We start from the raw sequence: 15,041 nt of genomic DNA, 5'->3' as shown, positions 1-15,041 counted from the left end.
CTACATGATAAACCTCAGAAAGGGCAAGTAAGCAAGTGGCAACAATCCAGGGACTCAAGTGCCGTAAAGGCTTTTTGTCTCTCGCTATTCCTTCCCAGGCCCACATCTCCCCATATTTACCTCCTACAAAAAACTACCTCCCTTCCCTTAGTTGTTAACAGCATGGAAGATTTGAATATATATATGTTTTTCTTTCCCTCTCTCTTTCTTTCTTTCTTTCTTTCTTTCTTTCTTTCTTTCTTTCTTTCTTTCTTTCTTTCTTTCTTTCTTTCTTTCAAGATTTTATTTATTTGACAGAGAGACACAGCAAGAGAGGGAGGGAACACAAGCAGGGGGAGTGGGAGAGGGAGAAGCAGGGAGCCCAAATGTGGCTGGATCCCAAGACCCTGGGATCACGCCCTGAGCTGAAGGCAGACGCTTAACGATTGAGCCACCCAGGTGCCCCTAAGGATTTTATTTTTATGTAATCTGTACACCTAGCATGGGGCTTGAACTCACAACCCCGAGATCAAGAGTCACATGCTCCACCGACTGAGCCAGCCAGGCGCCCCTAGATAGTTTTCTAATAGCTTTTGATAGACGAATGTGTAATAATTGTACTATCATTTTTTCATTTCTCAAAGTTATAATGTAAATAGTTACAGAATATTACTTTAAAAATTTTACGTTTTACAAATATATATAATATATATGTAAACAGAAGTGACTTAAATGAAAAGCTCCAAGGCACGCAGTTTCATTTAGGTATTATTACTATCTATACCTTCACTCCATTTATTAAGCTGCTTCAAGTTCATAAATTTACAATGAGGTACAGAGCCCAACCAGGATGGGACAGAATTTGTCCCAAGTTAGAAGGGGAGTGCATGGCTCCTCAGTGACGGCTCTCCTAGAGCGCAGTGCTCTATCGCACGGTTCCAGTGTTCTTCCCACATATCTGAATGGGACCTTCTGGATCCCCTGACTGTGGCTGGTTTTGTTTCCTGATTCTTACAAGCACCCTGTTGTTGCCTAGGACATTGATCCGAGCTCTCCTTGGGGCCCCTTCCATGCCCCTCAATTACACGTGCGTGAGATTTCAGGAGAGCTGAGCCTTTGGAAGGTTGGGAACGCTGGCTGAAAGGCGGCACCTCCGTGCCAGCATACACGATCCTGAATCCTACTGCAGAAACTGTTTCCTTCTGGGGATGGTGAATCCTAGATCATGGCCAACAAGCAGATGTTCTAAGTGGCTTCCTCTGAGACTTTCTCCCCAAGAGGGAGCCATCTGGCCACTTGCTTTTTATCACATTTCTAATAGCTGCTCCATTTCCTCAAGGGCTGTTTTAAAATCATTTACTTGACTGTTATGTAAAATCTGCTATTCAACGAACTGGGCCCTCTCCTCTTCTTTCATCTTCAACTTTACTTTCAGGTCCTGGAACTCCTCCATCTGTCTTTTGGCTGTTTCTTTAAAAAGCTTCAGCTCGTCTTGCAAAGTTTCTAACAACAACATAGAGCCCATGGGATCCATGTGGATTCTTGCTCTGATGCCAGGGTCTCGCTGCCTAAATTGGGTTGGCGCCCTTGCCCAACTGTTGGCCTGCAGCAGCTCCAGCAGCCCCGCCTATTGGGTCGGGTCCTCCAGTTCTTCCTGAGTTTCAGTCAACTTCTGGGCAACTGCCCCCGGAAAGCCTCCAGGAGCTGGTTCTTAGGCTTGAGCTCCTCCTCTGATTCTGCTTACTCAGCGGTTCGCAGGGCATTCTGACCTTTCTCCTCATGGTGGTGTCTGCAGCTTCCACCTGCCCATTCTCTTGCTTCAGTTTGATGATTTTTTAAAAATATATTTTATTTATTTGAGAGAGAGAGAGCATGAGCGTGAGCAGGGGCAGAGGAAGGGGCAGAAGGACAAGCGAACTCCCTGCTGAGCCAGACTGGGGCTGTATCTTAGGACCCCAAGATCATGGCCTGAGCTGAAGTCAGACCCCCATCTGTTTGATGATTTTTGTACCGTCATTCTTTGAACCTCCTGAATGAAGAAGTCTGGAAACATTGACTTCTTTGGACTTAACAGATCATAGGCTCCGAGAAGCGGTTCACATTTGTGGGCAGGGGGTGAGGGGGCGGGTGGGGGGGAGCACTGCTGAGCTTGGAGGGAGGCTGCAGAGCATACACTATCTTAACCATGCAGGTCATTGTAGAGGCCACACTGGCTGTCCCCCAGTGCCTGCTGCTCCTGCCCATGGCTCTGGTTGCTCTGGTTTCCAGATATTCCACAGCAACGACTGGTACCGTCATATCCGTAACCATTTCCCTATTGATGGATGGGGAACCCAGCTGGGTTGCACCTTTTTTTTTTTAACCAATAATAAATAAAGTTGATTCCATGAGGGCAGAGACCTTGTCTATTCATGCCTATAACTCCATTGTCTAGCCCAGTGTCTGACATAGTTGGCATTAAGAAATACTAGTTGGCTGAAACAAAGAATACAGCAGAAAACACCTTGTAAATGCTTTGCCTACTTAACATTTCTGAAGGAAGCATTTCTAGAAATACAACAGCCATATTAAAGGATATGTGCGTCTTTTTTACAGTTTTTTTGAGTATAATTGACATACATGAACTACACATATTTAAAGTATACACTTTAGGGGCGCCTGGATGGCTCAGTCATTAAGCGTCTGCTTTCAGCTCAGGGTATGATCCCGGCATTCTGGGATCGAGCCCCGCATCGGGCTCCTCTGCTGGAAGCCTGCTTCTTCCCTTGCTTGTGTTCCCTCTCTCGCTGTCTCCCTCTGTCAAATAAATAAATAAAATCTTAAAAAAAAAAAAGTTACATGTGTGGAACACATCTTTAAAAAAATAAAATAAAATAAAGTATTCACTTTAGGGTCACCTGGCTGGCTCAGTCCGTGGAGCGTGTGACTCTTGATCTCAGGGTTGTGAGTTCCAGACCCATGCTGGGTGTAGAGATTTCTTAAAAAATGAAATCTTTTTAAAAAATTAATTTATTTTTATTTATTTTTAAAGATTTTATTTATTTATTTGAGAGAGAGCGAGAGAGAGCCCGTGAGCACGGGCAGGGGCAGAGAGAGAGGGAGAAGCAGACTCCCAGCTGAGCAGGGAGACCAACAGCAGGGCTTGATCCCGGGACCCCCAGATCATGACCTGAGCTGAAGGGAGACACTTAACTGACTGAGCCACCCAGGTACCCCAAATATTTTTTTAAATAAAATATACACTTTAATACATTTTGATATATGTATGTACTTACGAAACCATCACCGTAATGGAGATACTGTAATGTATCCATCACGCCCAAGTAAGTGTTCTCACATTCCTTTGCAACCCCTTCTCCCCCAAACCTCTTTACTCCCTCACCCTATTCCTCAGCAACCACTGATCCGCTATAGATTAATTAGCATTTTTTAGAATTTTATGTAGATGGACGTGAATGTTTTTAATTTTAACGACTATTGTTAGATTTCCCTCCAGTATGGCTGTCTGTGTATACACTGAGAGAGCCTGTTGCTCACGACTCATCAACTTTTTAAATTTAATTATTTAGTTTATCTCCCATTTGACAGTCCAAAAAATCCATATTGTTTTAATTTTAATATCTTTATTTATTTGTTAAGATTGAACTTTTTTTGTTTATTGGCCATTTGTATCCTCTCTGTGAATCGTATATTCATTTCCTTGTCCATTTGTCTAATAGGTTGTTTGTTGTTATTCTTCCTGGCCATAGAAAACATGCAAATTCCAAGTGCATGGTGTGATAAATTTCACATATTTATACATCCATGAGACCACCACTCAGACTAAGATGTAACACATTCCAATATTCCAGAAAGTTCTCTCCTACCCCCTTCCGTTCATAGTCAATCCCCTCTTCCTGGCAAAGATTACCTCTGTTCTGACATGTCTTATTATTTTGCCTCTTCTCAAACTTCAATTAAATAGACTTATACAATATATGCTCTTTTTTTCTGACTAGCTTCGCTTAATAGTATGTCTGTGAGATTCATCCACGTTGTTACATATAGTAGCAGTTTCTTCCTTGTTATTGCTATATAAATGGTCCATTATAAATATATTCTACAATTTACTTATCTATAATTTACAGTTTGGGTTATTTTTTGGGAGGTTATTATTAGTAAAAGTGCTACAAACAATTCTTTTTTTTTTTTTTAAGATTTTATTTATTTATTTGACGGAGATAGAGACAGCCAGCGAGAGAGGGAACACAAGCAGGGGGAGTGGGAGAGGAAGAAGCAGGCTCCCAGCGGAAGAGCCCGATGTGGGGCTCGATCCCGGATCGCCGGGATCACACCCTGAGCCGGAGGCAGACGCTTAACGACTGTGCCACCCAGGCGCCCCTGCAAACAATTCTTTCTATACTCCTTTCTGTTGGGAATGGAATTACTGCATCATGGGGTATAAGTCCATTTAGTTGTTTGGGTTTAGTAGATACAGTCCAACAGTCTTCCAAAGTGATTGTACTAGTTTTTATTCCTAGTAGCAATACATGAGAGTTCAAAAAAAGAAAGCTTCCAGGCACCTGCCTTGCTCAGTTGGTGGAACATGTGACTCTTCATCTCAGGGTCATGAGTTCAAGCCTTGGGTGTGGAGGCTACTTGAAAAAAAGAACAGAGAAAAAAAGAAAAGAAAGGACAGAAAAGAAAAGGGAGGGAGGGAGGAAGGAAGGAAGGAAGGAAGGAAGGAAGGAAGGAAGGAAGGAAGGAAGGAAGAAAGCTTCACTGCAAATCTCAGTGGGAAAAGATGGTCTTTTCAAATGGTGATGGATCAACTGGATATCCACACAGAAGACAAAAGAAAAGAAACTTGACCCTTATCTCACACCATACACAAAAACAGCAGATGGCTCTTAGATCTAAGTGTGAAAGATTAAAACAGTAAAGGAGAAAATTTTCATGACCTGGGTAAACAAAGATCTCTCAAACAGAATACAGAAATCACTGACCATAAAATAAGGACCAAAAAACAGGGCCTTGGAAAAAAACAAAAACAAAAACAAAAAAATAGGGCCTTATTAGAATTAAAAATATTTTTCATCAAAAGAAACCATTAAGATGGTAAAGGCAAGCCACACTGGGAGAAGACATAAGCACTACACATATCCAACAAGGAGCTTGTATTCCAAAATGTAAAAAGAATTGGGGCACCTGGATGGCTCAGTCAGTTAAGTGATCTCACCTCAGGTCTTGATTTCATGGGTCTTGACAGGGTTGTGAGTTTGCTCACATGGGGTTCCACGCCAGGCATGGAGCCTACTTTAAAAAAAAAGGGTGTGTGTGTGTGTATGTGTGTGTGTGTGTATCCCCCTGCTCTCTCGCCGTCTCTCTGTCAAATAAATAAAATCTTAAAATTTTTATTTATTTATTTGACAGAGAGAAAGCACAAACAGGCGGAGCAGCAGGCAGAGAGAGGGAGAAGCAGACTCCCCGCTGAGCAGGGAGCCCAGTCCAGGGCTCGATCCCACGACCCTGGGATCATGACCTGAGCTGAAGGCTGACTTAACCCACTGAACCACCCAGGCACCCCTCTTTAAAGATTTTTTATTTTATTCTTTTTAAGAATTTAAGAATTCTTTTTAAGAAAAAACCTTACTCTTTTTATGATTTTGGTGTGACCATCTTCATCCACTCCCCCTCCCCCGTCAATAAATATTGTTGAATTCATTAATAAGCATATCTAGGTGCTCAGTATGAAAAAGGAGAATGAGTTGCTTAGCCTTCGGAAGCTCCCTGGAGCATACCCATGAGTTAGATGAAGGTAGGGATTGCAACCATTTTCTTATTCTCTTGTCTCTCCAGGTTTTTTTTCTTTTCATGGGGTCTGACTTAGTAGATATTTCTTGAAAGGCAACCAGAAACTTTTCCCTATTTTATCTGCCTCTTGACTTAACAGCTCCCATTGGCAGAGAGGAAGGAACACTTGTTGCAGGGTACTAGTGTTACTCTTGCATCTAGTTACCAAGGAGGGCCATAGCCCATCAGCCCAAAGTGGTGGGTGGGTGGAGAGCCGGCATGATAATTATATGAAAAGCACAAATAGGCTTTTAGAACTTCAAAGGGCTTCGGGGCACAGACAAAATACTAAGCAGTCCAAATACAAAAAGCCTGAGATGCAAACAAGTATGAAAAGCTCCCTATTTCACTTAAAGATTTTATTTTTGAGTGATCTCTACACCCACCGTGGGGCTCAAACTTAAAACCCAGAGATAAGAGTCACAGACTCTACCAACTGAGCCAGCCAGGCGCCCCTCTTTCATTTGTTGCCTTCCAAATTGATTAAGATTTGTTTAAAATTAAATAACAAAACAAACAAGTAAATAAACAAACAAATAATTTTTAAAAAGGAGTGCCTGGTTGACTCAGTGGGTAGAGCATGTGATGAATGACGGGAGAGGGGGAGTGGATGAAGGTGGTCGGTTATAAGATAACTAAGTATTAAGGACGTAATATACAACATGCTGACTATAGTTAACACTGTGGTATGGTATATGGGAAAATTGTTAAAAGAGTAGATCCTAAGAGTTCTCACCACAAGGAAGAAAACGTTTGTTTGTTTTTTGTATCTATATGAGATGATGGATGTTAACTAAATTTATTGTGGTAACCATCTCACAGTATATGTAAGTCAAATTTAAAAACTAATATTTATTGAGCATCTATTCTGGGTAGGTGTTTTTCTAGGCCCTGAGGATGTAAAACAGACCAAGTCCGTATTCCTGTAGAGTGTACCATCTGAATGGGGTGGGGTACAAATAAAGTAAGTAAAATAGGAAGTTCAAAATATACTCTGTTAGATGGTGATTAGTGCTTTGGATAAAAACAAAGCAGGAAAGGGGGATTAGAAGAATGGCTGTATGTGTGTGTGATTTTATTATTTCTGTCTTTGTGTGTGTGTGTAATTTTATTTTATTTATTTAATTTTTTTTAAAAAAGATCTTATTTCTTTATTTGAGAGAGAGAGCACAAGCAGAGGAGGGCCAAGAGGAAGAAGCAGACTCGGGAGCCTGACATGGGGCTGGATCCCATGTCCTGAAGACAGACGCTTACCTGACTGAGCCACCCAAGCACCTCTGTGTATGTGTAATTTTAAATGAGGTGGTCAGAGAAGGCTCAACTGAGAATGTGACATTTACGTCAAAACCTGAAGGAGGTAAGGAAGTGAGCCAGGTGTATATCTGGATGATTCTGCGGCCCACAAAGACAGTCTCTGCTTACAAAGTTTGTACAGGGGTGCCTGGGTGGCTCAGTTGTTAAGCGTCTGCCTTTGGCTCAGGACATGATCCTGGCATTATGGGATCGAGCCCCGCATCAGGCTTCTCTGCTGGAAGGCTGCTTTTTCCTCTCCCACTCCCCCCTGCTTGTGTTCCCGCTCTCACTGGCTGTCTCTATCTCTGTCAAATAAATAAATAAAATCTTAAAAAAAAAAAAAAAACCAACAACAAAGTTTGTACAATCTATGGCAGCTGGGAGACAAATATAAAATTAATCGTGGTAATGTATATGACAACATTCTATAAGTTGTAATGATTTACAAATATAGGATGTTTTCAGTAAATTATGCATATAATTACTAACAAGATCATAGATCAGCATTATAAATGTATATAAAATCATAAACTATATGGTACAATTAGGGAATATTATAATGCATAATTTAGGGGCTAATTGTTCCTGTCTGTATGGTACCAGAAAAACTGTGGTTAGTTACCCCCCACCCGCCCCCGGCCAAGGAAGAAAGAGGTGTTTCCAACACATGGGAAAACCCTTGAGGCTTCTGCTTGGGAGTGCCTTTATTTATTTATTTATTTATTTATTTATTTCATAGAGAGCGCGTGCAAGCATGAGCGGGGGGGGGGGGGGGGGGGGTGTCAGAGGGAGAAGCAGACACCCTGCCCAGCAGGGAGCCTGATGTGGGGCTAAATTCCAGGACCCTGGGATCATGACCTGAGCTGAAGGCAGATGCTAACCAGCTGAGCCACCCAGGCAGCCCTATTTTTTATTTTTTTTGTGGTGAGGTAGGGTATAATCAGTATTTGTGGATACAGGAATTATTTGCTCTGGGAAGCCAGATGATGTTACAGAGAAATCATTTGCAAACCTATGAGTTAATTGCCTGTTGCTTGGGCCAAAAGGTCCCAGAACTAAGTTTTCTTTTTTTATGTGTATTTCACTGTCATGTAAGGTGTAGGACCTGCATTAGCCTTTCTAAACAAACAAAAAAACAACAAACAATTGTAGTTTGAATTCCACCTAGATCTTGGGATTCCTGAGTCATTCTTAAGGAAGTCTTTCAGGACCTAACCTGGGTTGTTTAAATGTTTTGTTTTTTTTTTTTTCCTGGGAAAAGTAGATTAGGGCTGGACAATCAGTCTCTTAATAAGAACCCCTATGAGCTTCCTGGCGCTGCAGGGATTTTCGCAAGGTTGTGTGTTCACACAGCGGATCATCCTGCTAGAAAGCACTCTTCTAACTCTGAAAGCTTGCAATATACACTCACGTTCCACGTCTCAGCAAAGAAGGAAGAAGGCCTGGATCCCATTGCTTGTAGGTTGGGGCAGAAGGAGGGTGTGTCATGTGCCTAAAGCTGGCCCAAGCACCATTCCATTCACTCATTCATTCATTCATTCATCAAATATTTTATTATGCGCCTAATTCAGTGCCAAACAGAGGTCCTCGCCCACCAAGTCATCCAGAACTCCTGTGGGTACGGTGCTCAGGGCCGAGAGCTTCAGATTCTCAGGCCAGGTCTTCCTACCCTTTCCATCAGTAGAGCTCCAGACAAAGAGATGCGCTCCTGCAGCTCCCCGGGCTGAGGGTTCCGCCCGCAGCCCCCGGGGCTTCGGCGCGGCTGCTTCTCCACTCCCCAGACCGAGGGGGCGCTGTAGCGCCGCGCGGTCCGCTCGCCCCTGCGCCGCTCTCCGCTCGGCTCGGCGCTGCGGGCGGCACCGCGGTGGTACGTTCCCTCTCACCGCCCTCCCCCTCCTCCTCCTCGGCCCTCCCTGCTGGTGGTAGGTGCCGGAAGTGCCGCCATTTTGGGGTGTTCTGCTTTGGCGGCAGCGGCAGCGGCGGCGGGACGCGGAGGCTCCCCCGAGACTCGGCCTCAGCAGCGAGGCGGCGGCGGCGGCTGCGGAGGCGCAGGCAGCAGCTGAGGCAGCGGTGGGCTCAGGTGCAGCCGCTGGTGAGTGGGGCGGCCGCGGGTTAACGGGCCGCGGGTGGGAGGGAGGGAGTGAGGGAGGGAAAGGAGGCAGAGGGAGGCGCCGCGGGGCGGGTCCGGTCCTGGAGGCCGCGGGTCACAGGGCCCTTCGGGCGCGGCCGCTCCTGGCTCCCCGCGCCCCGGGGGCAGGTCGGTGATCTCCCGCGTGTCGGGGCCCTCCGCTCCCTGGGTCCCGCCGCGCTAGTCCGGCGCGTGCCCCCGCGCCCAGGGAGACCCGCCCTCCTCGTGGCCTTGCCCCCTCTGCCCGCGCCCTTTGCCTTCACCCTCCGGGCCCCGAGGGCTTCGTTCCCTTCCCAGGGGTAGCTCCGTTCTCTTTTTTCCGGCCGCCGTGCCAGACCCAGGCTGTCTGCCCGGGACACCCCTTGCTTCCTCCTGATGTCCCACGTGTTCTTGGTGCCGACCCCTGGAGGGGGGCCCAGGACCCCTGCCTTTGTAGGGGGCAGCGCTTCCTCTCGAGAGCCCCCGGTTCCCCGCCCCAGATCCGCTAGGGCCTTGGCTCGCCCTCCCCCCACATCAGGTGCTCACCCAGTCGTGGCCTAGTAGCAGGGCTGGAATCTCGCACCGGAGAGCGCGGAGAGCACATTGAAGAGCTTTTTTCTCTAGGGACCCGGCTTTGGATTTAAAGCCGGTGGTGTCTTGGTTGCGGTCTTTGGGGCAGGGTGTTGTTTTAATTCTTCAGACTATAGCACAGGCTCCAAGGAGCTTCTCGTTGGTTCAGGCTCAACCTCCTAGTTGAGGGGAGGGTGGTGAGATTTTGGTCGGAGCCTGTTTCAGCAAAATGGAATCTTTTTCTCTCCAGCAGAGTTAAAGCTGTACTTGTATTACCCTCGAGTAGAAAGGCTGTATAACAGTTTTAAATAACGGCAGTGCTTTATAATGTCTGCAGTGTAAGAGGTTACAGATACTCAGCGAATCCTTTACAGGAACTTCATCTTTTAAAGGTCTTTTCGCTGTCTTTGATTCTTTGTAGATTGGAGAGGCTTTAATTGGATTCTTTTCACCTCTTCCACAAGTGTTGGGTCGGTTCTTTTCCTTAAGTGTGGCGTCTCTTAAAGTGCTATGCAAGTTCAGATTCTTTTTAACATTTCTTGGTGAGGAAGAAGGGTCTCCACATAGAAGCACACAGGGTTTCTTTCTGTTTTAACGTTAATGAGTCCACTCGGAAGATCGTGAAGTTACCATAGCAGGCATAAACTATTGCCAGAGTGCTCCCCCCATGCCAGTTTTTATACTCTTCTAGCTTTACTTACAGTGTGTGGTTTCTGATTATAAATTAGCCAAGATTGAAGCATTGCTGTTAGTAAAGCAAAGCTGGAGCTTTCAGCTGTTGCTTTAACCAGGAAGTTTGTGGTTCCCCCAGTGGTTTTTTCCTCTTGACTGTCCACCACCTGTTTCCATTAAGAATGGCTCTTGGCCCAGAGCATAGGTCTCAACTTTTCTCCAATCCTTCCTTCTTGCGCGTAGGGTTTTCTTATCCTAGATGGTATCTAGGCTTAAAATCCATTATCATGTGGGGCTATTAGAGATCAAATATCTTTTCCATCTTGCTTTTCAGATGAGGAAACTGAGGCCCCCAGAGGTTAAGTGACTTACTTGCCCAAAGTTACATAGCAAGTATTCTTAAAAGAGTCTCATCATAAATTAAAAAAAAAAAAAAATTAGGAGCAATAATGCAAATTGCCTTTTAAGATGTGGTGGAATGGAAAGGGCTCTGGGATTGAAGTTAAAAGGCCTGATGATTCTTGCTTTGTCAGTTGCTAGCTATACACCCTTGACCAAGTCACTTAACTGTTCTGAGCCTCAGTTTATTCTCATCTGCAAAATGCAGGGTATAGTGTCTTATCTCCTAGGGTGCTAATTCAGCTTACAGTGCAGTACGTGTGAAAGTGCCTGTGGTGTAAGAGGCAGACAGTGAGATTTTGAGCCAGAATGTTTATTTTTCTAAAGATTTCCACTTAATTTTCTTTTTTTTTTTTTTTTAAGATTTTATTTATTTATTCGACAGAGATAGAGACAGCCAGCGAGAGAGGGAACACAGGCAGGGGGAGTGGGAGAGGAAGAAGCAGGCTCATAGCGGAGGAGCCCGATGTGGGGCTCGATCCCAAAACGCCGGGATCACGCCCTGAGCCGAAGGCAGACGCTTAACCGCTGTGCCACCCAGGCGCCCCTCCACTTAATTTTCTTATCACAGAAGCTAGAGATTCATTATCAAAAATACGGAAAAGAAATGAAGAAACTCACCCTAGTCCCATCACTCAAGTGATTGTTAGTCCTTGGTCTTTATCTTGTCCTTTTTTTATACTAGACAGGTGTTTATTATTTTACCAAAATAATACATTTATCCTACTCACAGTTTTGTGACGTGTTTTTAAGATTTAATAGTATATGATAGGCATGGTTTAACAAACACAGTTAATTAATTTTTTTTAAACACATTTTAAATGGTGCTGTGGATTTAATAGCTGCAGCACATGTGAGGTGGACCAGTGGAGGTCCGGCACAGGCACAGAAAAGTTGCTCTTTTACTTACTTATTTTTAAGATTTTTATTTATTTATTTATTTTAGAGAGCAAGAACACCTACGTGTGTGGGCAGGGGGAGGAACAGAGAGAAAGGGACAAGCGGACTCCACTCTTGAGTGCAGAGCTGGATGCCGGGCTCAATCTCAGGATCCCAAGAGCTGGATGCTTAACCGACCAACCGACTGAGCCATCCAGGTGCCCCGGAAAAGTTGCTCTTTTAAACATTTGTTGGGATGAAAGAAAAGGAGGAAAGGAAGGGCAGAGACCTAACATTTATCATATGTCTACCATGTAAAAAAAAATCTTTTTTTTTAATAAAGATTTGGGCTGTCCTGCTAAATGTAGATGGTGAGTTCTGAATTCTGTCTCCCTTCCCATGATTGCCACTGCACTTTCTTTAACTTAATTTTCCTGTGAGACTGTACCAAATAAGATGAGGAGGTTAGAAGGTGATGGTGTGGGGCGCCTGGGTGGCACAGCGGTTAAAGCATCTGCCTTCGGCTCAGGGCGTGATCCCCGCGTTCTGGGATCGGGCCCCACATCAGGCTCCTCTGCTATGAGCCTGCTTCTTCCTCTCCCACTCCCCCTGCTTGTGTTCCCTCTCTCGCTGGCTGTCTCTATCTCTGTCAGATAAATAAATAAAATCTTTAAAAAAAAAAAAAAAGAAGGTGATGGTGTGCCTTGGGAAGGGAGAGAAGAGCTGTCACTTGGCCCTGGTGAAGAAGTTGCAGGAAGTAGGAGCATAGTCACCTCTGCTCAGGGCTCAGGGTACTTTGAACAAATTGCTCTTTTTAAGCTTACATGGAATCATAGGATTTGGGTAAGCTATTTCCTCAGCTTTTTTTTTTTTTTAACAGCTTTATTGAGATGTAATTCACATACCATACAGTTCAGTGGGTTTTAATCTATTACCTTATTAATTTTAAAAAATTGTGGTAAAGACAGCTCTTTCTGCCCATGGGTCCTGTCCCTTTGCTTTAATAAAACCACCTTTTCTGCACCCCCCCAAATAATTAAATAACAAGTTGTGGTAAAATATATGTAACAAAAATTGTCCATTTAAACCATTTTTTATATTTGCATTTTTTTATAAAGATTTTATTTATTTGACAGAATTCAAGAGAGGACAAGCAGGGGGAGCGTCAGAGGGAGAGGGAGAAGCAGGCTTCCCACTGAGCGCGGAGCCTGATGCGGGGGCAGGACTGGATCGCAGGATCCTGGGATCATGACCTGAGCTGAAGGCAGACGCTTAAGCAACTGAGCCACCCAGGCCCCCGGATATATTTGCCTTTTTTAATGTAAAAAATACAACATAAAGCTTACTATTTTAACTATTTTTGAGTGTGTAATTCTGTGGCATTAAGTGCGTTCCCATTGATGGGAAACATATCTTCAGAACTTTTTCCGTCTTGGAAATCTGAAGCTTTATACCCATTAAACAACAGCTCCCCTTTTCTTCCTCCCCCAACCCCTGGTAACCACCAGTCTGTTTTCTGTTTCTATGAATTTAACTGCTTTTGGATACCTCATATAAGTGGAGTTATATAGTATTGGCTTTTTGTGACTGGCTTATTTCACTTACCATAATATCTTTAAGGTTCATCCGTGTTGTAGTATGTGACAGGATTTCCTTACTTTTAAAGGCTGAATAATACTGGGGGACCTGGCTGGCTCATAGGGCGGATCATGTGACTCTTAATCTTGAGGTCATGGGTTGGACCCCCATATTAGGTATAGAGATTATTAAAAAAAAAAACCAAAAAGCTGATTAATACTCTATTTTATGTATATACCACATTTTTTTTATCCATTCATCTGTTGATGGACACGAGTAGTTTCCACCTTTTGAGTGTTGTGATTAGTGCTGCTCTGAGTGTGCACATATCTCTTAGAGACCCTTCCTTCAGTTCTTATAATTGCCAGAATTGGGATTGCTGGTTCATATAGTACTATTTTCAATTTTTTGAGGAACCTTCATACTGTTTTCCATAGTGGTTGCACTATTTTACAATCCCGCCAGCAGTGCACAAGAGTTCCAGTATCCACATCCTTGACAATATTTGTTTTTCTGTGTGTATGTGGTTAAGTAGTAGCCATCCTAATGGGGTGTGAGGTGATACTTTTTTAAGTTGAAGTATAGTTCATGTTCAATATTATTTTAGTTTCACGTGAACGATACGGTCATTGGACATTTATGCACATGACTTCATTGTGGTTTTGATTTGCATTTCTCTTATTAATAATTGAACACATTTTCATATGGTTGTTGGCTATTTGTATGTCATCTTTGCAGAAATATCTATCCAAGTCCTTTGCTCATTTTTGAAATCAGGTTATATGATTTTTTTGTTGAGCTATAGTTGTTTTATATATTGTGAGTATCGATCCTTGATCAGATATATGATGTGCAGACACTTTTGCCCGTGTCTTTTCAGTGTTGGTTTTGTCTTTTGTCTGTTTTTGCTTTCGTTGCCTATGCTTTTGGTGTCTTATCCAAGAAATCACTGCCAAGTCTAATGCCATGAAGTTTTTCCCCCATGTTTTCTTCTAGGAGTTTTATGGTTTTGGGTTTAGGTCATTTAAACTTTTTTCTTTTTTTTTTAAGAGTACAATTTAGTGGCATTGAGTACATTCACAATGTTATGCAGTCCTCATCTCCACTGTTTCTAATATGTTTTCTTCAATTGAAATAAAAATTCTGTAATCATTAAGCAATAACTCACCATTCCGCCATCCTCCTGGCCCCTGGTAATCTCTAACTACTTTCAGTCTCTGTGAATTTGCCTATTTTAGGTATTTCACGTAACTGGAATCAGAATATTTGTCCTTTTGTGTCTGGATTATTTCAGTTAGCATGATGTTTTCAAGGTTCATCAGTGTTGTAGCATGTATCAGGATGTCATTCTTTTTTGTGGCTGAATTTCTCTGCTTTTTTGAGGTCAGGGATGTCCCTTTCATCCTTTTTTTTTTTTTTTTTAAAGATTTATTTGTTTATTTATTGAGAGAGTGCAGGAGAGAGCATGAGCAGAGGAAGGGGCAAAGGGGGAGAGAGAGAAATCTCAGGCAGTCTCCTGTCTGAAACAGAGCCTGATGCGGGGCTCAATCTCAAGATCCTGAGATCATGAACTGAGCGGAAACCAAGCGGTGGACGTTCAGCTGACTGAGCCATCCAGGCGCCCTAGGGATGTCTCTTTCATCTTGATACCTCACCCTCTCTTGGAGCTCTCTCATAAAGGCTGTTGAACTGATTAGAATTCATGCTCTTCATGTGGGTTGCCAGTCACAGG

The 15,041-nt window shown here is 43.7% G+C and overlaps 1 protein-coding gene and 1 pseudogene across 14 annotated transcripts in view; one reads left to right on the top strand and one right to left on the bottom strand.

Moving 5' to 3' along the window:
• Positions 1-1,285: 1,285 nt before the first annotated feature.
• On the bottom strand, positions 1,286-14,488 carry LOC123784915 (small kinetochore-associated protein-like; annotated as a pseudogene).
• Positions 6,972-15,041, top strand: part of CELF1 (CUGBP Elav-like family member 1) — a 73,600-nt gene continuing 65,530 nt past the window's right edge. For 7 of the 14 annotated variants that reach the window (XM_045786642.2, XM_045786649.2, XM_045786648.2 and 4 more), the window contains exon 1: positions 9,041-9,196. The gene's annotated coding sequence lies outside the window, so the exon portion shown is untranslated. Of the gene's footprint in view, positions 7,169-9,038; positions 9,197-15,041 lie in introns of those variants that run through there. The other 7 variants (XM_045786647.2, XM_045786641.2, XM_087854853.1 and 4 more) reach the window with 3 other exon arrangements.

The sequence above is a fragment of the Ursus americanus genome, chromosome 24, assembly GCF_024610735.1.
Source record: "Ursus americanus isolate L20-20 chromosome 24, mUrsAme1.1.p, whole genome shotgun sequence".
Classification (NCBI taxonomy): Eukaryota; Metazoa; Chordata; class Mammalia; order Carnivora; family Ursidae; genus Ursus; species Ursus americanus.
Note: the sequence above shows the minus strand (reverse complement) of the source record. Positions and strands in the feature narration are given on the sequence as shown.